Below are 24,324 nucleotides of genomic sequence, written 5' to 3'. Positions count from 1 at the left end.
TTCCATGAAACGAGAGAAGCTATCGAATTACACAAGTATAATCGATTGTAAGAATCGAGTGTTGAGTTGATTTCATTCGAAGGAATCCAGTTCCGTAATTCCTCTTTCCTTTCCTTTCAGTTTGTGTTTAGATCAGTTTGTGGAAAGTGCAGTGTTTTAGTTTGAGTTATGTGGACCCGCACATGTGATGATTTTAAAGTTCAATGATTTCATTTTCCAAACAAAACGTTAGTTCAATTTACGATGATTTTTATCTTAAATAATAGGTAAGTCTATTTTTCTTTTAAGTGTAGTCATTTATTTCTCAAGTACATTGACAATACGGATGCTGTATATCTGATTTCTTGTTTTATATGAATGTCTGTACTCTATACTCATAAAATTTCAAAGATTGTCTGTTATTTAAGAGCATGATTAACATTTACACAAATAAATAATTAAGTGGGTTAAATAGGTTTGTTACACGTAGATATATTTTTGCGACTCGTAATTAAAATAAATAAAAGCTTTAAAATATGCTCAATTTCCTATAAAAACTTGGAAATAGGTCTATCCCCTTACTATCTATTACAAAACTGCAGCTTGCAGCTGTGTGTACATGGTGAATATGTCATTGTTTACCTGTTTGTCTTGTTTCAATTGGGTTAGGTACCTGTGACCTGTGGGTCCTCAGATAGAGGTACTAATTTTGTAAAGGTACTTATTAGGTACGAGGTCGTCTTCACCACATTCTTTCTTTACAAATTGGGTCTGGTTTTGAGTGACATTGATATTATGTACTATTTTGTAGCTAGTTAATTTTTTTATGTAAAAGATTGTTGTCCTAGATTGTTGCTATATCTATTACCTTACCTGGTAGATAATAACAAAAGATCTTTATTTATTTTTAGCTGTGCATTTTTCCTTATATTTCCCATTCAACTAATACAATTGTTGTACTAATCTTGTAATCTTAGATTATTAGTACATACTCTCCATAATCGTTTCCATCTCTCTTAGTTTCTTTAATATCGTACGTATTTAAATATTAATTAATATTATACATATATAAAAATTTAGAGGTTTCAATTTTTACTCTTAAATATTATATTTATATGAGATTAAGCCACAATTATTGTTTGTAATAAAAATTACATTTTATATTTGTTTTTGACGTTTTAATTACCAATCCAGAAATCGTTTAAAAAAATTTACGCTGTTTTTCGCAAGTTTATGTTTTAAATTTTCAGATATTCATAATTTTAGACACCTATTTTTTGTTTGAAAAGTGTTACGAATTGCTAAATTATTATTAATTATATTATCTTCATTCCCTAAACATATAATATACTGATTTGTTCAATTGTTCATCTCCTAATTTACATTTGGAAACCAATCCAAAGTATAAATGTCACAGCTCTTCAATTAAACCTAGTTGCACTAATATGTTGCTACTCGTTTTATTTGTGAGTTAAAATAGCTAGAAATTAGGTTAGCTAAATGGTTTGTTCAGGAACACATCCAAAAATCTTCTTATGAATGTACACCTCTAGTTTTATTTCTCAAATACATATTTTTTATCGTTTATATAAAGAGTGAAAGATTACTTTATGATTCCTGTGTTGTTTTTATTTTAGTATTTCAAATAAAAGGAAAATATTTGCTTGTGGCTTCAAAGAATATTTATATTTAAAATTACTTTCGAACTATAAATACAGGGTGTTTCAAAAAAAAGGTAAAACTGTTTCTAGAATAGGTAAAGAAATAAAACATAATTGGGGTTTGCTTAATAAAAAATTTCTGTCAGGCCAGCCGTTTTCAAGATACAGGGTGTTAAAAAAAAACAAAAATTATACATTTTTTACGATTTTGTCGAAACTACTGGCAACATTGTAATGAATGCTGGTAGGTTTTAAGAGGTAGTTCATCATTGGCGCGCATACGGGCAATTGTCTGAAAATGAGAAAAATGTAGTATTTACGCCACAGAGATATTTCAAATTAAAAATAATTTTTGAATTCCTCGTTCAATTTGTGAGAAAAAAATCTATCTTCCCCTTTTTTATTCATATGGCGAGCCGTTTTTATAGAAAAAATAAAACATCTTTACCCTTACAGAGTATTCGAAATAAGTTTCTATTCATCAGATAGAAACTTAATTCGAATACACCCTTAAGATATTTTATTTTTTAAATGAAAACGGCGCGTCGTATAAAAAGAAGGGAAGATAGATTTTTTTGTCACAAATTGAACGAGGAATTCCAAAATGGTTTTTAATTTGAAATATCTCAGTGGCTTACTACTTTTTACTCATTTTCAGACCATTACCCGCATGCTCTCCAATGATGAATATAAAATTCTTACTTGTATGTCAAAAAATACACAATAACTACCTCTTAAAACCTACCAATATTCATTACAATGTTGCCAGTAGTTTCGACAAAATCGTAAAAAATGTATAATTTTTGTTTTCTTCAACACCCTGTATCTTGAAAACGGATGGCATGACAGAAATTTTTTATTAAGCAAACCCCAATTATGTTTTATTTCTTTACCTATTTTAGAAACGGTTTTACCTTTTTTGTAACACCCTGTATTTATAGTTCACAAGTAATTTTAAATATAAATATTTTTTGAAGCCACAAGCAAATATTTTGTCACAAATTAAATGAGGACTTCAAAAATGATTTTTAATTTGAAATATCTCAGTGGTGTATGAAAAAATGAATTGAAAAAATTCTTAATTGTATGTCAAAAGATGCACAATAACTACCTCTTAAAACCCAACAAATTTCATTGCAATGTTGCCAGCAGTTTCGGCAAAATCGTAAAAAATATGTAAACATTTTTTCCACCTACCTCTACCGAAAGTATACTTTTCCGGACCTGATTGTAGGGAGCAAAGTTGTACTTTTCCTCCCTAGGGAGGAAAAGTAAAAGTGACGTCATGGTATTTCATTCATGAAATATAACTTATTGACGCCCTGTACAATATCTATTTTCTATTACGTAAGTATCTATACATTTTAACGTTTATTTAAAAACACTTTGTATTTTGCAGAATGGTAAAAAACAGTAAATTTTTATTCTGATTTAATAATGTTTACATTAATAATTTGACTTACATTTGACAGTTGACAGTTAGATTGTACCTACCTGTTAGTTTTAGTTCTAATAACTTTTGTTGGTTAGATACATAAATAAATTAAGTAAAAATAAAAAAATGACTTGTTATTTGAGGAAGGTGGAAAAACCATATGTATAACATGGGAGTAAAGTGCCTTTTCCTCCCTTGAATGATTACTGCCCTCCGCTACCCGTCGGGCAGTAAACTTCATTCTCGGGAGGAAAAGTAGCACTTTCCTCCCTTGCTATACAAATAGCTATTGTTCTTCAACGCCCCATATCTTGAAAACGGATGGCGATACAAAAAGTTTTTACTAAGCAAACTCCAATTATTTTTCAGTGATGTTATTAATAAAATCCTAGAGATGGTGTTACCTTTTTTTGAAACACCCTGTATAAGAAAATTAAAAACGAACTAATTACATACATACATAAATAGTATTCCATCTACATCAACTGATGGAATAAAATTGCGTTATCAACGTAATTTTAATAATTGTATGATGTAGGTATACAAAATGTAATTACACACAACAAAATAATTAAACTTGGTTCACATAATTTTCATTTGCTTTTTACTACTAATCGATTTCTTAATAGTCCAGGGCGCATCTGTTTTGAGATGGACGTTGAGAGGTGACTCATATTTTTTTGCAGAAATTGCTTGGAATTAACTCATATAGCAATAATCGAGTTATCCTCCCACTCCAAAAGGTCCGGAACATTGTTTAAATAATCAAAATGTCAAAAAATGAAGGAAAAATTTGATTTTTTTCTTCGTTTTTCGATTATAACTTTAAAAGTATTCGCTTTAAAAGAGAAAAGATGCACTAACATAAAAATTGCATAATTATATTTCCTACAATATAGGATTAGTTAAAAATTTTAAAAATGGTCACCCTTGTTGCAAAATAGCAATAATTGCGAAAAACCATAAAAAAAACAAGTATTCGCATTTTACGTTTTTCAACCATTTATACTACACTTAGGACCTTCATATTTTACCCAGAATAACTTTATGATATTAGTTAAATAATACCGTAAATTTCATTAAAATCGGTTCAATAGATTTTGCACAATAAATTTTGCAATCCAGCTTTCGCAAAAAATTTTTTTTTTTTCAAAATGTTGCAGGACTGAAAATAAAGCAGATAGCAAGTTAGCATTTTTTTTTACATATAGAAGAATACTATACCTTTCATTTGCAATTTTGAAAATTAAAATCGGTTAACTACCACGGCGTTAGGAATTTTTTTAAATAATCATTAATTTTTGGTGCTACGCGCAGGACAGCCGTGTTCGATTCACACAAGTTATTTCTACCAAAATTTCTTCCAATCTTTATCTAATATATTATTTTTTTACTCTATATTTTGTTGTATTTTAATATTTTAATTCCACAAAAATCAAACTAATTTGATTATTGTTTGTGAAATATTGTTTAAACAATTGCATATGTTTAAAAATAATAAACTTTTATTCTCCAAGTTAAATTATGTGAACAAAGAAAGTTTTTGCTAAAAAAAGGGTTATTTCAAAGGACAGAGTATATGTTTTTATTTTGCAATAAACAAATTTATTTATTTATATCGAAATATATTAAAAATTAAAATTTATCAATTATCAAAGGTCATTGGAATGCCCAATCAGAGCAAACGTATCCGCTGTCCTGCGCGTAGCACCAAAAATTAATGTTTATTAAAAAAAAATTCCTGACGCCCTGGTAGTTAACCGATTTTAATTTTGCAAATTGCAAATGAAAGGTACAGTATTCTTCTATATGCAATAAAAAAAATCAACTTACTGTCTGCTTTATTTTCAGTCCTGCAACATTTTGAAAAAATTAATTTTTTTGCGAAAGCTGGATTGCAAAATCTATTTAACCGATCTTAACGAAATTTACAGTATTGTTTTATTATATAATAAACATTTTTTGGGTGAAATATGAAGGTCCTATTTGTAGCATAAATGGTTGAAAAACGTAAAATGCAAATACAGTGGAACCTCGATAACTCGGATTAATCGGGACCGCGGCCGATCCGGGTTATCGAAAATCCGAGATAGCCGGAGAATATGGTAAAAATTAATAAAATACGGTATACTTACAGATAAACTCCGTTAGAATTGAAATAACATGAAATATATTTATAAATATGCACAGTACCTACTCATTAAAATTAATAAAAAAAACACCAAACACAAACGTAAGCAAACGGAAACGAACAATACAAGACACACAATACAGTCACAACGATGTAATGTTATTTAAGAACAGTGAAAATTAAAGACCATTGTTTATAAAAGAATTTTTTAAATAGTTTTTCCTAAACAATGCTAAGACAGTTTGAAATAAAAAGGAATAGGTACTACAGACAGGTGGCTGTTGTTTCTGCGGCGTGTGCTATGAGTCATTTTTAATATCGTATAGTTCAAATTACACACATACACATTATCTCTCAAATATTATATTACATACATTTTTATTGTTGAAAGATTTGTCTGATAATTAACTATTTTGATGGGAAATAAGCCACAATTAAATTGAAAAATACAAAATATTGAAAATCAAAATGTTTATCTGATGAAAATCGGTCCGGGTTAGCCGGACTTCCGGGTTATCGGGGGCCGACTTATCGGGATTCCACTGTACTTATTTTTTTGTTTTTTCGCAATTATTGCTATTTTGCAACAGGGGTGACCATTTTTAAAAATTTTAACTAATCCTATATTGTAGGAAATGTAATTACGAAACTTTTATGTCAATGCAACTTTCTCGGAAATGAATACTTTTAAAGTTATAATCAAAAAACGCAGAAAAAAATCGAGTTTTTCTTTAATTTTTTGAGATTTTGATTATTTAAATTAAACAATGTTACGGACCTTTTTGAGTGGAGGATAACTGAAATATTATTATATGAGTTATTTTCAAGCAATTTCTGCAAAAAATATGAGTCACCTCTCAACATCCAAATGTACTAATATTTTTACAGATGCGCCCTGGTCTATAATTAGTTTAATTAATTATCATTCATTATTGCGAATGGTTGGAGAAAATATACTGTAAATAAAACTTCCTGCGTTTGGTGGCTATGTGGACCTACAATTATGAAAATAATTTCCAGGCTTTTCCCGAGGCAACTTTTATTATAAATATTTTTTTCTCAAAGCTGTACTATAAACGGTTCCTGAGATATGGCCGAGAGCCATTCTTATTGGGACACCCGGTACATAAATCAGATTTTAATCCTTCACTTCTATGTCTCTTCGTCTACCCAGGCCAAATATAAAAAGTTGTTGAGTGATCTAAGCAAAATAAAAAATTGAAACAAAATTTTGTAAATCAATCAAAAAAATATTAATAGGTACTTGTAAAAACGCATACGGAATTCGCTATCAATAATAATTATTAGTTGGTCCTCTTTGGCCTTGTTCTCCTTTTTTTTACGTTAATTCATTCTTCTTATAAGCAAGGTGCGTCCCTTTCATGAAAAACGTTTTCAGGTTCTTTTCTTTATTTTTTCTTAAGAATTTTTGTTCTTAAGAAGTATTAATTACTTCTTGTGTCTTGTTTTTTGTAATTTCCAGTCGCTGGTTATTACTTTTTTTTGAGTGCCCGCTTACATGTTTCCGCAAACCTCAACTTGATTTCTTCTGTTTTTTATAAATATTCCTTTTTAATTTCTTTTGTGATTTTCCTTGCGTATTAGACTACAGGCATTAACTCTGTTAAATGTCAGGAAACCTACATCATTGTCATCATCAGTGACATCTTAGCTCGTTATGCGCCATAGCCTTCTTCAGAACAATCCTTCATTTTCCCGTCTCTCTGGCAACTCTTCTGCATGCTCTAAAGGGTCGTTTAGACACAGCGATAAATCAAGCAACTTATCGATATCAATCGAGTTGTTGCAATTTATCGTTGTGTGTAAACGGTGCATCGCAGCGACTTATCGAAGTTGGAGTTGGATTGAAGTTGGTATCGGATTGCATCAACTTATTTTAACGATCGAGTTGTTTTAATTTATCGTCGCGTCTAAACGGTACAACGATTTATCGGAATTGGAGTTGGGTTGCATCAATTTAGGAGAATCTTACCGAATTAGAATTTATTTACATATCCAATTAAATGGCCATTTATTTGATAATGCTTATAATTTGAAACTATGTGGCTTTACCAATTAATCAACAATAATATAATACTTTTATCAACAATAAGAATTATATGTACAGGGTGATTGATTAGTGGGGTAAAGCTCCGTAGATCCGTTATAGTAATAGATAGCAATAAAAGTTAATAACAAAAATTGTAGCCAACTTTGAGATTCACATTTCAAAATTAATTAGAATGTTACAGGGTGTTCGATAACATAGTGGCAGATCAAACTTATGTTTTTTTTAATGGAACACATCTTAGTTTCTCCATATTGCAACAATATAAAGGTTTGTTATGTTATACAACGGTTATACATGGTATGTAAAATTATAACCAATTTTATATGAAAATCGTAACAAGTTCAACTCACTGTATAAATAAAAATAAGCACAAAAGCAATGAATTATTGATACCATATTTTTTTATTTATTGTCAAAATTTTCATAAAGGATTGATATTGCTAATTTTCTTTATATTGTATACAGGGTGAGTCAAAACGCAAGTAAGTACATTATTGTCTCAGTAATTTTAAATGGAACGCCCTGTATTTTATATCACTATCGAAAAATATCATTACCGTATCTAATTTAATTTTTATAAAACATTCCCTATGTCTAAATTTATTAGTTTTCGAGATATTTTCATTTTTCAGAGCAAATTATTAATTACGGGTCTAAAACTTTCCAAATTTTTAGTAAGCCATGACTGGATTGTCTAAAACTGATTATGGCAAGGGAGCAAAGTATGCTAAATGTGCAGTCACTCTCGAGCGGGAACCTATTGGGTTGTGATTATTAGGTCCTAAAACCAAAAAAAGTTAAGTAAAATTTTCCATTTTAGTGGGGACTTGGCCATTTTTTAATTTAATTTTCCATTTCCAACAATCGTTTTTTTTTTCGATTATAGCGCCATCTATCCATAATTAGAAAAAATGTTTCGAATGAAAGTTGCTTATTTTTACGTAGAGAATCCAAATCTGTAATAAAAATTTGGGACTCCTATTTAAGATTTTAAAGTATCCCCCATCCCACCTCCGTGGGGGGTCGTGTTTGGTACCATTCGATAGATTTTAAAAATATATAGAATACATTTATTTTGCAGTTTTTCGATCTGATGTTTATTTTGCGAAATATCGCGGCATTTGTTATTAAAATTTTAAATATACCCCCCACCCCACTCAGGGGGGTGTCGTGTTTGGTATCATTCGATAGATTTTTGAAAAATATGGAACATGTAGTTTTTAGTTTTTCGATTTGACGTTCATTTCGCGAAATATTCGCTTTTTTTGTGAAACAATTCTCTTTTTTTTTTTGCTCAAATCGTCAGATTTTTGAAATATACACTCTTTTGCATGTACTTAACTTACCTTATCTTAATCTGACAATTTCGAGTATTTTTAAAGATAGATTTTTTTTCGGGCCCCCCTTAACGAACTCCCCTGTGTTAAGAGCCAATATATGGTAGAGGTACATCTGCAGGGTACCAGGTTTCTCCCCATATGATAATCTGACGCGCTCGAGTAACTGCAAAAATCCCCGCTTGGGCTCCCCTACCATTATCAATCTGGTAATAAATGTAACAATGTAGCAAATAAAGAAAGAAAAATTTATTAGTAATAAATTTTACAAAAAAAAAACACAACCACAACATACTTACAAAATTTTTGAAACAATAAAAACTACTTTTTTGTGTAAGTGTAAGAAATAAGAGAAAAATAATGTATTAGTTATAAATTTTTCAAAAAAAAAAACAAACACAAAACAAACATTTTGTGAAAACAAATGAAAACTACTTTTGTATGTAAATGTACCAATGTAACAAATAAAGAACGAAAAATAATTTATCAGTAAAAAATTTTACAAAAAAGACATGAACACAAAACACAACGTTTTTGAAAAAATTAAAATATTTTAAATATTTATGTAATATACAAAGTTGTTCAAAATGACCGCCTAACACATTATATGCATGCCTAAAAACGGTCATTGAATAAGTTACTTACACTACGAAGCATTTGTAAATTAACACTTCGAAATACAATTTGTATTCTATTTTTCATCTCCTCTCTTGTTGTTAAGGCATTTTATAACCTTCATTCTTAAAGTAACCCCAAAAAATCAGTCCAGTTTATTATATTCTGGTGATCTACGTAGCCACGCTACTGGTCCATAGAAAAATGAAAATATCCCGAAAACTAATAAATTTAGACATAGGGAATGTTGTATACAAATTAAAGTACGGTACTGGTACTTTTTAATAGTGATATAAAATACAGGGTTTAAAATTTTAATGAGAAATAATGTACTTGAGTTTTAACTTACCCTGTATTAGATATAAAGAAAATTAGCAATATCAATCATTTTTAAAAATTTTGACAATAAATAAAAAAATATGGCATCAATAAACCATTGCCGCTGTGCTATATATTTATACAGTCAGTTGAACTTGTTACGATTTTCATAAAATTGGTTATAACTTTGTAAATACCCTGTATAACATACCCAACCTTTATATTTTTGTGATGAACAGGATCTACTAGGATGAAAACTCGTTATAATTTATTGAATGGTGTAAAGTGTACACAATACTCCCCTCTTCAATTTGTTGTGGTCAATCACATCGCGATAAATCGCAGCAACATAGCGCAGCGTCTAAACAGCGTTTCAATCATCAACAAATCACAGTAATTTGTCATCACTAAAGTTACTGTGTTACACTAATAAGCTGCTGTGACTTATAAACCAAGAGGCAGCTCTGAAAAATCTCTTTGAATTTACTAAAGCTAAATTTTTCACAGTTGATTACTGTGAGTGTGTAGAGAAACATACTGCGGTCGGTCAAGCGAAACGTAGAACAGGGGTTACTGAGAGGGTATCAAAGTTGCTTTCCTACGAAGGTAATTATGTATTTCCATTTACTAAGGCTGAAAATCAGTATACACATTCTAAATTAAATATAAATAAAAAGTTATTATAGTCGGTCAGCTGTATGACGGGACAGAGCCAGTTGGTCGGCCCCAATAGTCGATTGAGGAAATGAAGCATTTTGGCTCGCAATTTTTTCGTTCATCATGGATTTACTTGAAATTTTCACAGAAGGTAGGGAATAGTCCAAGGATCATTTTGTATATCATGCCGCTATCATACGCTAAGTTGCCACCCCATCTCGGGGGTGGGAATTTTTTATTACATTTTAATGATGTAATTCGATGGAAAAAGTGATTCTAAGAAAAAAATGTTTTTTACATTTTTTTCGTAAAACTAATATTTTTCGAGTTATTCGCGCTTGAAAATAACAGTTTTTCGACGAAAAAATCGACTTTTTTAGAGGGGTTTTTGAGAATACCTCCAAAAATATGCATTTTTACCCTCTCAGTATTGAGACCCCTCAAAAATGATTTTGTAGGATTTTTAAAGAGCTATATATATATAGTGACTGTACACCCCGATATGGGGCTAAGTCGCGAAAGCTTTCTAGATCCTATTTCTTAGGAGGATCAGTCCCTTTTGCTTATGTTATCTTCTTAACGATTTCTCTCCATTTTTTCCTATCTCTAGTTTTTCCCCGCCATTCTCTGACTCCTGCGTTTTTTAAGTCTTCTTCAACTTCTTGCAACCACTTTGATCTTGGTCTTCCTCTTTTCTTTCTTCCTCCTGGATTCCATTCTATCATAGCATATGTCACTGCTTCATCTCCTGCCCGCCAGATGTGACCTAACCATCTAACTCTGCATTGCTTTATTTTGGTCACGATATCTTCTTTAAAGAGCTATAAGACTGTGTAAATTAGATTCCGTAAGATCCCTTAGTTTTTAATTGGGGCGGGTTTAAAGGGCTCGAATAAGGGGGTAAATAGAGGTTTTAAACAGCTATACCTTTATATACCAGAGGGCTGGTAAATAGAGGTTTTAAACAGCTATATCTGGCTAACTATTCACTGTAATGAAAGTCTATGCACAATATAAAGGTAATTTTAGTCATTAAAAAAGCTACAATTTAGTAGTTAATAATTTTTTCGTATCTTCAGTATTTTCGGAGATATTTTAAAGTAAAAAGTAAAAAATACCAAATTACAAAAAATCTATTTTTTTTTAAACTCAAATTTTTCCAAAATTAACCCTTTTAAATAGGTCAAACTCCTTGATAATATAAGTATAAAAGGAACTACAGAAAGATGAAGACCAATTTTGAATTAGGAAGGTAGTTAGGGGGTTATTTCACTAATTTTTTCGTAGAGAAAAGCAGGTACCGACATTTTTTTTATTATAAGTCGCTTAATTTTCATGCTAGAAACTTTTTATTATTTTTTTTTGAAAGGTCTAATTGTATACTTGAAAAAACAATTATTTAAGTTTTCCTCGAAAAATGCAAATTTTTCCCATTATTTGGCTTTGAATATTTCAAATTATGCATTTGACGAAAAAAGCTAACTTTTAACATGTCGTATCTCGGTTTGTATTGGTCTTAAATATATTATTGGAAAAGAATTTGGTTTGTGTTACTAAAAGATACAATTTTGATATCTACAGTTTTTTTGATTAACTGCATATTTTTCGAGGTATTCTCAAAAAACCCTCTAAAAAAGTTGATTTTTCGTCAAAAAACTGTTATTTTCAAGCGCGAATAACTCGAAAAATATTAGTTTTACGAAGAAAATGTAAAAAACATTTTTTTCTTAGAATCACTTTTTCCATCGAATTACATGGTTAAAATGTAATAAAAAATTCCCACCCCCCAGATGGGGTGGCAACCACCCCCAAGGTTTTAGCGTATGATAGCGGCATGATATACAAAATGATCCTTGGACTATTCCCTACCTTCTGTGAAAATTTCAAGTAAATCCATGCTGGACGAAAGAATTGCGAGCTAAAATGCTTCATTTCCTCAATCGGCTATTGGGGCCGACCGACCGGCTCTGTCCCGTCATACAGCTGACCGACTATAATAACTTTTATTTATATTTAATTTAGAATGTGTGTACTGATTTTCAGCCTTAGTAAATGGAAATAATTACCTTCGTAGGAAAGCAACTTTGATACCCTCTCAGTAACCCCTGTTCTACGTTTCGCTTGACCGACCGCAGTATGTTTCTCTACACACTCACAGTAATCAACTGTGAAAAATCTAGCTTTAGTAAATTCAAAGAGATTTTTCAGCGCTGGCTCTCCGTCTATTATCGCCGTGTCTAAACGCCGCTTAACTTCAATAGATTTTAAATCGTTCTTAGATTGTCTTGATACTTAAGTCTCGGTCTTCCTCTGGCTTGTTGCCTCATCAGCCCTTTTCGGTCAAAAACTTTTCTGACTGTTGCACCTTCTTCTCACCTGACTGCATGCCCTATCCATCTAAGGCGTGTTACCTTAATGAATTTTACGTCAGGTTGCAACCCCTGCGTCACAAACCTTGCCAGATGTTTTGAGATAGGCCAAAGCTCTCAAAGGATTATAGCGTCATTTGAAGATCATGATGATGGTTTCTAATGTACTAATTTCATATTTTCCTACCATATAATTATCTGAATTTGAATCAAAACTTTTGTTTCTATCATTTCATATCTTTGTGCCAGCACTAGAGTAAAAAGTAATATATCAAATATTTTTGGGACGTGAATTATTAATTGTAAAATTCCCTCATCTTCTTTAGTCTTAGCATCCGTTATGGCTTGCAAATTTTAGAAGCCTCGGAGGTGTAACTAGAGAAGGTTCCCATTGTTTTCAATCTGGTGGGATGTAGAGTAATATTTTTAATATTATTTTATGTGCTATTAGATTGAAAACTTAGTTTTTTGCTAGCAGTTGCCGCTAGGGCATCCCTGCCATTTCGTTCGTTGCAATCCGTAACTGCACGCCGGGGTTTGTCCTGGTTGGGCCAGAGAAAGCAGCATATGTGCCTCCTGATGAGAGACTAATAAGTTTCGAAACCGGTAGAGGTGCTTGCTGCACTCTCTGATTGAACTAGAATATAATGCGGCTGTATTTTCGTGTTACAACGAAATTGAAAATGAATATTCATTTTTGATAAAATATTTTCTTTGTTGCTTGGTCTTTTCAAAGACAACGTTTTGATTATAAAAAGGCCAGGAAACATAAATCGGTATCAAAAACATAAAAATAAATATGACATTAAATAAAAAATATCATTTGGATAAGATTAAACAAAAACCTTGTCTTTTGTTAGCGAGAAATTCTTAACAACCATAAAATATTGCGACTTGCTTTGATAATCTCGTGTTTAATTAAATACCAGTTAAGTATTTTTAAATGTAAATTACCTAATTAATGAATAAAATGAAAATGTACTCGCAGACTTAAATACTGTATTATTTATTTATCGTATGGCATAGATACAATAAGAACACATAATTTAAAAAAAGTATATGAAACATTACATGAAGTATCACAAACGAACATCTAATGTATTAAGGTCGAATCATTTTATGCGTTCGGGCACGTAGCGTTTCGTTTCCGAAACATATAAAAACCTGATTTAACAAAGAGTTGTCTGATACTATACGCTCCGTATAGTATGAATTGTTCATATTTAAAACCATAAAAACAATATTTTTATGAACCATAAAAACAATATGAATCGTCCTTTAACTCATCGAAAACTCGGACATCTTGGATTTTAAAGCACCCTAGGTAACGCACAGCTGGCACAGCTGAATGTGGCTGCATTTTTATGTTTGTGCATCACAGTGTTGCCATACTGTTTTCTATATATTTCTTTCATAATTTCAATCAATGTTAAATATACCTACAAGAATAATAGAATAATAGTATATTATTCATAACATTTACTTCTCCGTCATTATACTAGGTATAATGATAAATGAGGTGTCAAATTAAAGCTTATAATCCAAGGATAGTACTAAAGGTAAGAAATTAGACCTAGGTTGTCTGTCCGTCTGTCTGTCTGACCGCGAATATAACTCCTCCGTTACTATACCAGGTAGAATGACAAATGAGGTGTCAAATGAAAGCTTATAATCCAAGGATGGTACTGAAGGTGAGAAATTTGACATAGGTTGTCTGTCCGCCTGTCCGTCCGACCGCGAATATAACTCCTTCGTCACTATACCAGGTAGAATGACGAATGAGGTGTCAAATGAAAGCTTATAATCCAAGGATGGTACTAAAGATGAGAAGTTTGACATAGGCTGTCTGTCCGTCTGTCCGTCCGACCGCGAGTATAACTCATCCGTCACTATACCAGGTAGAATGACAAATGAGGTGTCAACTGAAAGTTTATAATCCAAGGATAGTAGTAAAGGTGAGAAATTAGACCTAGGTTGTCTGTCCGTCTATCTGTCTGTCCGCGAATATAACTCCTCCGTCACTATAGCAGGTCGGACGGACAGGCGGACAGACAGCCTATGTCAAACTTCTCATCTTTAGTACCATCCTTGGATTATAAGCTTTCATTTGACACCTCATTTGTCATTCTACCTGGTACAGTGACTAAGGAATCATATACGCGGTCGGACAGACAGAAGGACAGACAGCCTAGGTTAAATTTCTCACCTTTAGTACCATCCTTGGATAAGCTTTCATTTGACACCTCATTTGTCATTCTACCTGGTATAATGACGAAGGAGTTGAGTTTGCAAACAGACAGACAAGACGGACGGACGGACAGACGGACGTGGACAATTCAATGTTTTCACATTTTTTCAAAATTGGTGAAAACAACTACATAATAAACTTTACTTAATTGGTGTTTCAAAACTACTTACTTTTAACACATTAGGTACACAATATTACAAGGTTTCTAGCAGGTTAAACGTCACAATGATTTAAAATAATCAAGTAAAAACCTATATATACATAACATATTAGAACATACCTAAAATACACAAAAATGATACATTTCACACACAAATATAATATCACAAAAAATTGTAACGTGATAGTATGAAAAAATAGAGGATACGGCAACGGTGTTACATGTGACGGTCGGCCCGGGTCGGATTCAATGCCAATATCTACACAGACATATTTTAGGGTGCTTTAAAATCCAAGATGTCCGAAAACTCCAGGGTACCGCCTTCGGGGGCATTCCTCAATAATGTGGCGGACGGTCTGCCGTTGCGCACCACAGTCACACTCAGGAGTAAGGACCTTTCCCCATCTATGCAAGCTGTCAGCACATCTACCGGTACCTGTTCTTATTCTGTTCAGCGCCGTCCATGTATTGCGGGGCAGTTCAAAGCCTGGCGGTTTCTGATCGATACAGGCTATTTGGTGTGATTCCTGTGGTGAGTAGCTCTCCTATTGTCTTCTCCAAGCGTTGGTGAGGTCGAAATGTTCCTGATGTAGGGAGGTGGCCCTTAACAATGTGGGATATCTGGAGCGCAGTCTGTTCATTTCAATATCAAGCTTATCATGGTGGATGGGTAGTTGATGGTTAGCCTCGATTTTTCGATATTCTCTGAGAAGAGAATGACTTCTTCTTAGTTTCGGCGGTGGAATGTGACTCAGAATGGGAAGCCAATAGTTCGGTGTTGGTCGAATTGTACCTGAGATCATTCGCATTGTCTGGTTTAATTGGGTGTCAATGATCTTCGTGTGTTTGCTATTGATCCATACCGGCGAAGCATATTCAGCCGCCGAGTATACGAGTCCGAGAGCGGATGATGTGAGTACGGAGGCTGAGGACCCCCATGTGGTGCCACATAGCTTTTGGATTATATTATTTCGCGTCTTCAGTTTTTCTGCCGTTCTTTGTAGGTTTTCCTTAAAACTTCTGTCAAGATTCTGTCAAGAGTCACTCCCAAGATATTTTGGTGTTGAGTTATGAGTGAGTAGTCTGTTTTCAAAGTGAACGGAGAGTTTTTTGTTGGCTTGGGCATTATTCAGATGGAAACAGCACACTTCAGTTTTCGTTGCATTGGGCCGTAGCCTCCATTTGCGAAAATATTCACCCATAACAGCAAGGTCATCCGTCAGAATTGTTTCTGTAACATTCATGTTATTATGTCTTGCTGCAATGGCCCAATCGTCAGCGTAGCCAAATTTCTGCGAAGTTGTCCTAGGTAGGTCCTCGATGTATAAATTAAAGAGTAAGGGTGCCAAAACAGATCCCTGTGGCAGTCCATTGCTGAGCTTCATTTGGACACTTCTTAAGTTGCCCATTGTGACATGAAAAGGTCTGTCGGTTAGCATGCTATCAATGAGTTTGGTTACCTTTTGGCATGGGATGGCACGGATCAGTTTGCAGATTAGTCCTTGTCTCCAGACGGTGTCGTATGCAGCTGATAGGTCAATGAAAGCAACGGATGTTTTTTGCTTTTTTTTTTAAACCTGCTTCAATATGTGTTGTTAGAGATAGAATCTGATCTGTATCGATATCCGATCTATCTATCTATCTAATTAGCCTTCTTCGGTCCATCTTTGGACATGGGCCTCCCCAATCCTTTTCCATTCTTCTCTGTCTGTCGCTACAGTTATCCACCTAGAGCCCACGTGCTTCTTGACATCATCTGCCCATCTAATTTGTGGTCTTCCTCTGCTTCGTTTATATTGCCACGGTCTCCAATTTATGAGAATTTTGTTCCATCGGTCTTCCTTTTGTCTTATAGTGTGTCCGGCAAATCTCCATTTCAACTTTGCAACTTCTTGTCTAACATCCCTAACTTTGGTTTTCTCTCTTATCCACTCGTTTCTCTTTTTATCCAATAGTTTTATGTGCAACATTTGCCTTTCCATTGCTCTTTGCGTCTTTATGATCTTGTCCATGTTTGCTTTTGTAAACGTCCACGTTTGGGAACCGTAAGTGAGAACAGGGAGTACGCATTGATTGTATACCTTGGTCTTAAGATGTTGTGGATATCTTTTGTTTTTAAGGATGTAGCTTAGTTTTCCAAATGCCGCCCATGCCAGTCTAACTCGTCTTTTGATCTCTGCTGTTTGGTTTTCCTTGTTAAGTTTTATAATCTGACCCAGATATATATAATCATGAACTTGTTCTATTTCATCTTGTCCGATCCTCATTGTGATGTCCTCATCTGTATTTGTTATGATTTTGGTCTTGCTGTAATTCATATTAAGGCCTATCTTTCCGGCTTCTATGTCCAGTTCTTTCATCATTTCAAACAATTCTTCTTTTTTATCGGTTATCAATACGATGTCATCGGCGTACCTTAGATGGTTCAAGCGTTGTCCACAAATTTTTATACCTTTTTCTTCCCATTCTAATCTTTTAAAGATATCTTCCAGAACCTGATTGAAAAGTTTCGGTGATATTGTGTCACCCTGTCTTACGCCTCTATTTATTTGAATTGATTGTGTTCCTTCGTATACTTTAATTGTTGTTGTGGCATCTTTATATATATTGGCTATTAGGTCTGTATATCTTTGGTCAATTCTGCTGTTAATCAAAGAACTTTTCACTGCCCAATGTTCGACACTGTCAAAAGCCTTTTCGAAATCTATGAACGCTACATATAGAGGGATGTTGTGCTAAATCCCTTTCTAAAACCAGCTTGTTCTTTCGATTGGTATCCGTCGAATTTTGTCGTCAATCTGTTGGTTAAAATTTTTGTTAGGAGTTTATACATTACATTGAGGAGTGTTATAGGACGGTAGTTTTTTATATCTGCTTTGTCCCCTTTCTTGTGTAAGATAATGGTTACGGATTCCTTCCAGTTGTTTGGGATTCTTTTTTCTTTTAATATTTTGTTAAAAAGGGAATAGAGAGTATTAATTACCACTTTTCCACCATATTTCAGCATCTCTGTAGTTATTCCATCTTTTCCAGGCGATTTGTTGTTTTTCATTTCTTTCAATGCCTTCTTTATTTCTGATTTGCTTATTTCTGGCTGTAATTCTGAATCGACATTTTTTATTTTCGAGTTAAGTTGGGTTTTTATTTCTTCTGATGGTTCCTTTTTTGTTTTATATAACTCTGAGTAGAAATGTTGGATTATATTTATGATGTCGTCTTTAATGTTTGTTTCTACTCCGTTTACGTCTTTTATTTTGTTTATTTCAAATCTGCCGAGTTTCGGTCTTAAGCATTTCATATTCTTGTTGTTCTGTATTACTTCTTCTATTTTTATTTCTTGTTCTTTTCTCTTAGTTTCTTTTATCATTTTGCTTATTGTCTTATTGATTTCTACATATTCTATAGATTTCCTTTTGCCTTCTTCGACAAGCTTTCTTCTTTTATCCATAAGCTTCTTTGTTTCTTCTGATACATAGTTGTCCTTTTTAACATCCTTTTTTGCTATTTCTTTTCCTGATGTAACCATCGTTGCTGTAAGTATGTTGTTTATTTCGTCTATATCTTTATCATCACTGTCTAATTTTTCGGTGAATTGTTCTTTTAACAGGTCTTTGTATTTCTCTTTATATTGCCCTAGTTTGTTTCTATCTACTATATCCGAGTTTCTTATTATTTTTCTTTTCATCTCATAGTTACCGTCGATATTAATTTTTGCTCTGACCATCCTGTGATCGCTACCTGTTGTGAATTTGTTAAGAACTGTTACATCTTTAATGATATATCGTTCCGTGGACAGTATGTAGTCGATCTCATTTTTTGTGGACCCATTAGGGCTGATCCATGTCCATTTTCTTTGGGACTTTTTTTGTAGAAGGAGTTCATTGCGTATAGACGCTTTTCTTCTAGGTAGTTCATCAAAGTAGCACCTCTATCATTTCTCTGGCCGTATCCGAAATTTCCTATTTTAGTTTCTTCTTTGTTTAGTTTCTTACCCAGTTTAGCATTGAAATCTCCTATTACTAGTGTGAGACGATTTCTATGTTCTTCCATATCCTTTGAAATATCTTCATAAAATATTTCGATGTCTTCGTCATCATAAGCTGTCGTGGGGGCATATACCTGGATAATTTTAATTGATGTTCTTCTTATTTTGAGTATGACATAGGCGACACGATCTGATATACCTTTGATTATTTGAACATGCTTACTTATGGTTTTATTTATTATAAATCCTACTCCAAAATTACTATTCTTTTCATTTCCTTTATAATACAGTAGATTCCCGGAGTTTAGCTGTATTCGGTTTTCTTCTTTCCTTCGAGTTTCCGATAGGCCTATGATATCCCATTTTATATTTTTTAGTTCTTCCTCCAGTTCATGTACTTTTTCATCCGTGGACATTGATTTAATATTGTATGTCCCTATTGACAGATTGATAGATTTTCTTGGTTTCTGTTGTGTTCGTCTTAGTGGGTTTTTGTTTTTATCTATCAAGAGCGAATTATTGCCTCCCCCAGAATCCGTGAGGCAGACCTTTGAGGTGTGGGATTCAGAAATTTCCTTACCCACCTGGGGACCATTTCCGTTTGTTTTATTATTCGCCATGATAAAAAGAGGGGGGTAATGGCAGTTAAAACACCACGCTTGCCATGCGGGTTGGTGAGTTCTTATTCAGCCGCCCACTCTGGGTCAGACGCTGTTTGTAGCCGCTCACTCTGAGACAGACGCTACTGGTTTGTGAGATTATACTATCCCTAAAATCAAGGGTTGCCAGCTCCGCCATCTTCGCCGTACCGGAAGTATTCTTCGTCGCCTTGGATGCCGTTCTGGACTTCATCCGTGACCCTGGACAAGGGACCCTTAGCAGGTGCTAGCTTCCCGGGTCAGGAAGCTCCTGGAATCTGCGGGGGGCAGGGATTGATTCACTTTCCCTGATAGGACTATCCAATAGAATCCGAGGGACTCCAAAGGAGTTCCTACCCGCTACCCGTCGATATCTGATATCGAGGTTAATATTCCTGTTAAAAAAGGTCTCCCTTTTAAATGCAGTCATAAATCAAATTATGTAAACAAGACGCTTGCTGTTAAATTATAATAAATAGGCAAAGAGCTGAAATCAGTCGGGTGACAAAATCACGTCACAATAATAAAGAGAGCCCGCTGGATATTATAAAAACAATTGAAAACGTCTTTCAAAACAAGAGATGCAAGATAGAATAGATAGACAATTTACGGAACCTATAGACGCAGGCAATGAAATAAGACAAGAGATTTACTAAGAAATATGATATTCAATCTAATCGGGGATAAAGTCATAAAGGAAGAGGATATAGAATGGAAAACAATGAAATTAAAATATTCTCTGTTATTCAGACGATGCAGTTTTGATAGCCCAAAATGAAGATAGTCATGAAGACTAGTTCACAGATTCAATATAAGAGCAAAAAAATTTAACATGACGATTTCAACTCCTAGAACTAGTAATCAGTAAAGAACCAATAAGATGTAAACTTGAAGCCAGTTAGCATTGAACCAGTAGCTAATGGAAATAAAGTTCCTTGTCCAGCTCTGAGGACGTTGAAAAAGAAGTAAAAGATCAAGTACAAAGAGCAAGTAGATTAGCAGGATTCCTTAATATCACTATACTATATGGCGTAACCGACAGAGTTAACTGTGAGAGTTGAAGTCAAGTACCTATCCTATAAGACCAATCATGACGTACGCATCAGAAACAAGACCCGACACACCCAAAACACAGAGAATGCTGAAAAAAGCAGAAATAAGAATACTCAACAAATTATAAGAAACACGGAATTATTTTTTAAATTTTCTAAAGAATGTTGTAATAACAGAAGAAAGATATCAAGTAAAGCTACAAGTGTGAAAGTATCACGAGTTCTTTTGTCATTTCGTGGAAGTTTTTATAGAATTTAAAACATAATTATTACGCAAAGTTTGTATTGGAACTCTATTCACATTATAATTTGGCTCAATATAATATAGCTTCAATTCTTGTAATTAGGTACACCACAACCAAACCAACACATTTCGATAAAATCATTCCATGGATTTTAATCCCAAGGGAAGTTAACTTTAGTAGAAAAGTACAAAATGAACATGAACCGAGTAACAACGACACAATGGCTGTTTCTTAATAGTTATTTGTGTAGCAAAAGAATACAGCCAAAGGCAAATTGTACGGGCACTTCTGAGGTAATATTTTCTCTCATGAATTCCGTAGTTTTAAAAGCTCAAAAGCAAGTGGTACCTACATTTAAATAAAATAAGGATGAAAGCTATTACAGTATATACTTCGCATATCCCGTATAGTTTTTCTTAAAATATAGTTACATATTAGGGAAACTTCTCCTCAAAACTAAGACACCATTAGAAAATACCTTCATATTAAAAAAGTTTATGGGTAAAAGCGCACAGCATATACAGGGTGTTTGGTAAATAATGGGCCATAGCTTAACCTTAGATTCTTGAGATTAAAATAGGTCGATTTAAGCTACCTTACCTTAGTACAAAAGTTGATAATAACCTAAATACAAGGTGTCAAAGGTAATCTTTTATTTTATTTATTTTTGAATATGTCCTGACAGGCATGGGACAACAACACGAAATTTGGTAAGTGGTGCTGGTACTGTACAATCTACTAAATTATGTTAAACAAATGTTTCTGGCTACTACCAGAGGCGTACGACGGGGAACGTGAATGGTTGACCCTTCCCAAATTCTACGCCACTGGCGGAATTGCTATTTTAGTGCAATTTTTTGATTCTCCAATACTTTCTATGTAAAAAGCATACTCTTCGTTCGTAGCGATAAAGCCATTAGTTTTCGAGATATTTGAAGCCAAAATTCGAAGGAGCATAATACATTAATCAAAATAAGTGTGCCTTTTCATTTTTCACTTAAAACATCTCGAAAACATCAAACATCTCGGAAGACTGCAAGAACTATCGCTGTATTACTGTAACCAGCACTTTTAGCAGATTATATGGGAAAACTTTAAAAGCTCTAATAGAAAATGAATATGCACCTATAGAGATCGAACAACAAGCAGGATTCCGAGAAGGAAGATCCTGTATTGACCACATCTTCACGCTCAACCAACTCAATGAAAAAAAAGTAGCCAGAGACAGAGAAATACATCTACTATTCGTTGATCTAACTAAGGCATATGATACCGTACCACTTTGTAAATTATGGCAAGTCCTGGAAAAATCCCCTATTAATATAACTTTAATAAAAGCAGTGCAACAATTCTATAATAATATCCAAGCAAACATAAAAATCAACAGCAGATTATCCAATAGCTTCATGGTGAATAAGGGACTACGACAGGGATGCAGCTTATCGCCAACACTGTTTAAAATCTATATAAATGAAGTCTTGCATAAGTGGCGCAAATCGTGTTCTGGAATGGGGATACAGCTAAACGACGACTCAACATTATACACACTGCATTTTGCTGACAATCAGGTGGTGATTGCCCAGGATAAAGATGATCTAATATTTATGACAAACCGGCTGATTCGAGAATACAAAAAATGGGGCCTATACGTTAATATGAAGAAAACCAAATATATGTGTATATGAGGACAGAAAAGTGAGTTACATCTAGAGGATGATATGGTTACCGAGCCAAGCTCTGATTATGTATACCTTGGAACGAGAATCCAACAAAGTGGAAGGACAGAATTCGAAATAGAGGAAAGAATTATAAAAGGAAAGAAGGTAATAGGAGCTTTGAACTCACTACTTTGGTCAAAAACCATATTAAAAGAAAAGAAAACACAGCTTTATAATAGCATCTTTAAAAGCGTGGTACTGTATGGATGTGAAACCTGGCAACTGAATAAGCTAACAGAACAGAAGTTGCTTGAACTGGAAATGGACTTCTGGCGAAGATCGGCCTGCATGTCCAGAGTCTCACATATAACGAATGAACGGGTACGAGATGTTATGAATAGAAAAACAAACATAATTGAAGAAGTCCAACAAAAACAACTTTGTTTGTATGGCCATGTACAAAGAATCGAGGAACATCGACTCCCAAAGCTAATAATAGAATGGCAACACCCGGAAAGAAGGAAAAGGGGCAGACCGAAAACAACCTGGATAAGTGGAATCCAGAAAGCCATGTCTGAGAGAGATCTCCGACCAGGAGATTGGACAGATCGACGCGGCTGGAGAATAGGAACCGGAAGGCGCAGGACGCTATAAACCGGTGTTATATATACAGGGTGTAACAAAAATATAGGTCATAAATTTAATCACATATTCTGGGACCAAAAATAATTCGATTGAACCTAACTTACCTTAGGACAAATGTGCACATAAAAAAAAGTTACAGTCCTTTGAAGTTACAAAATGAAAATTGATTTTTTCCAATATATCGAAAACCATTATAGATTTTTTATTGAAAATAGACATGTGGCATTCTTATGGTAGTAGCATCTTAAGAAAAAATTATAGTGAAATTTGGACACCCCATAAAAATTTTATAGGGGTTTTGTTCCTTTAAACCCCCCCCCCCCAAACTGTTGTGTACGTTCCAATTAAATTATTATTGAAGTACCATTAGTTATAGTTAAACACAATTTTTTTAAGACTTTTTTTCCTCTTAGTACTTTTTCGAACAGTCAGTTTTTATCGAGATATTTCGCATATTTGTCATATCCACCACATATTTGTATATCGTTAAGTACGGTTATGGAGACTTGGTAATAATATGAAAATTTATTTATGATTTACATTTTTAGGGATATTTTGAACCATATTAAAAAAGAAGCCACATCTCGATAAAAGGTGCCTTTTCGAAAAAATACAAAGAGGCCAAAAAGTTTTAAAAACACTGTGTTTAACTAATGGTGCCGCAGTAATATTTTAATTGGAACGTACACAAACATTTGGGGGGTTTAAAAGAACAAAACCCCCATAAAATTTTTATGTAAACATATTGAAAAATAAGCCTCAACTCGATAAAAACTTCCTTATCGAAAAAATACTAAGAGGCAAAAAAGTTTTAGTAATATTGAATTTAACTAATGGTACCACAATAATAATTTAATTAAGACGTACACAAAAGTTTGGGGTTTAAGGGAATAAAATCCCCATAAAGTTTTAATGGGGTGCACAAATTTCACTATAATTTTTCTTTAAGATGTTTCTGCCATAAGAGTACCACATGTCCATTTTCAATAAAGAATCTCCAATAGTTTCCGATATATTCGAAAAAATCGATTTTCATTTTGTAACTTCAAAGGGCTGTAACTTTTTTTATGTGCATATTTGTACTAAGGTAAGTTAGGTTCATTCGGACTATTTTTGGTCC

General features: G+C 33.4%; 1 protein-coding gene across 2 annotated transcripts in view; it reads left to right on the top strand.

Annotated features, from left to right (window-relative positions):
• The first annotated feature begins 105 nt into the window (after window positions 1-105).
• LOC126893266 (furin-like protease 1) overlaps window positions 106-24,324 on the top strand; it is a 412,563-nt gene continuing 388,344 nt past the window's right edge. For both annotated transcript variants that reach the window (XM_050663275.1, XM_050663280.1), the window contains exon 1: window positions 106-266. The gene's annotated coding sequence lies outside the window, so the exon portion shown is untranslated. The remainder of the gene's footprint in view (window positions 267-24,324) is intronic.

Source organism: Diabrotica virgifera, chromosome 10, assembly GCF_917563875.1.
Source record: "Diabrotica virgifera virgifera chromosome 10, PGI_DIABVI_V3a".
Taxonomy (NCBI): domain Eukaryota; kingdom Metazoa; phylum Arthropoda; class Insecta; order Coleoptera; family Chrysomelidae; genus Diabrotica; species Diabrotica virgifera.
The sequence above is the reverse complement of the archived record's forward strand: the minus strand, read 5'-3'. Positions and strand labels throughout refer to the sequence as shown.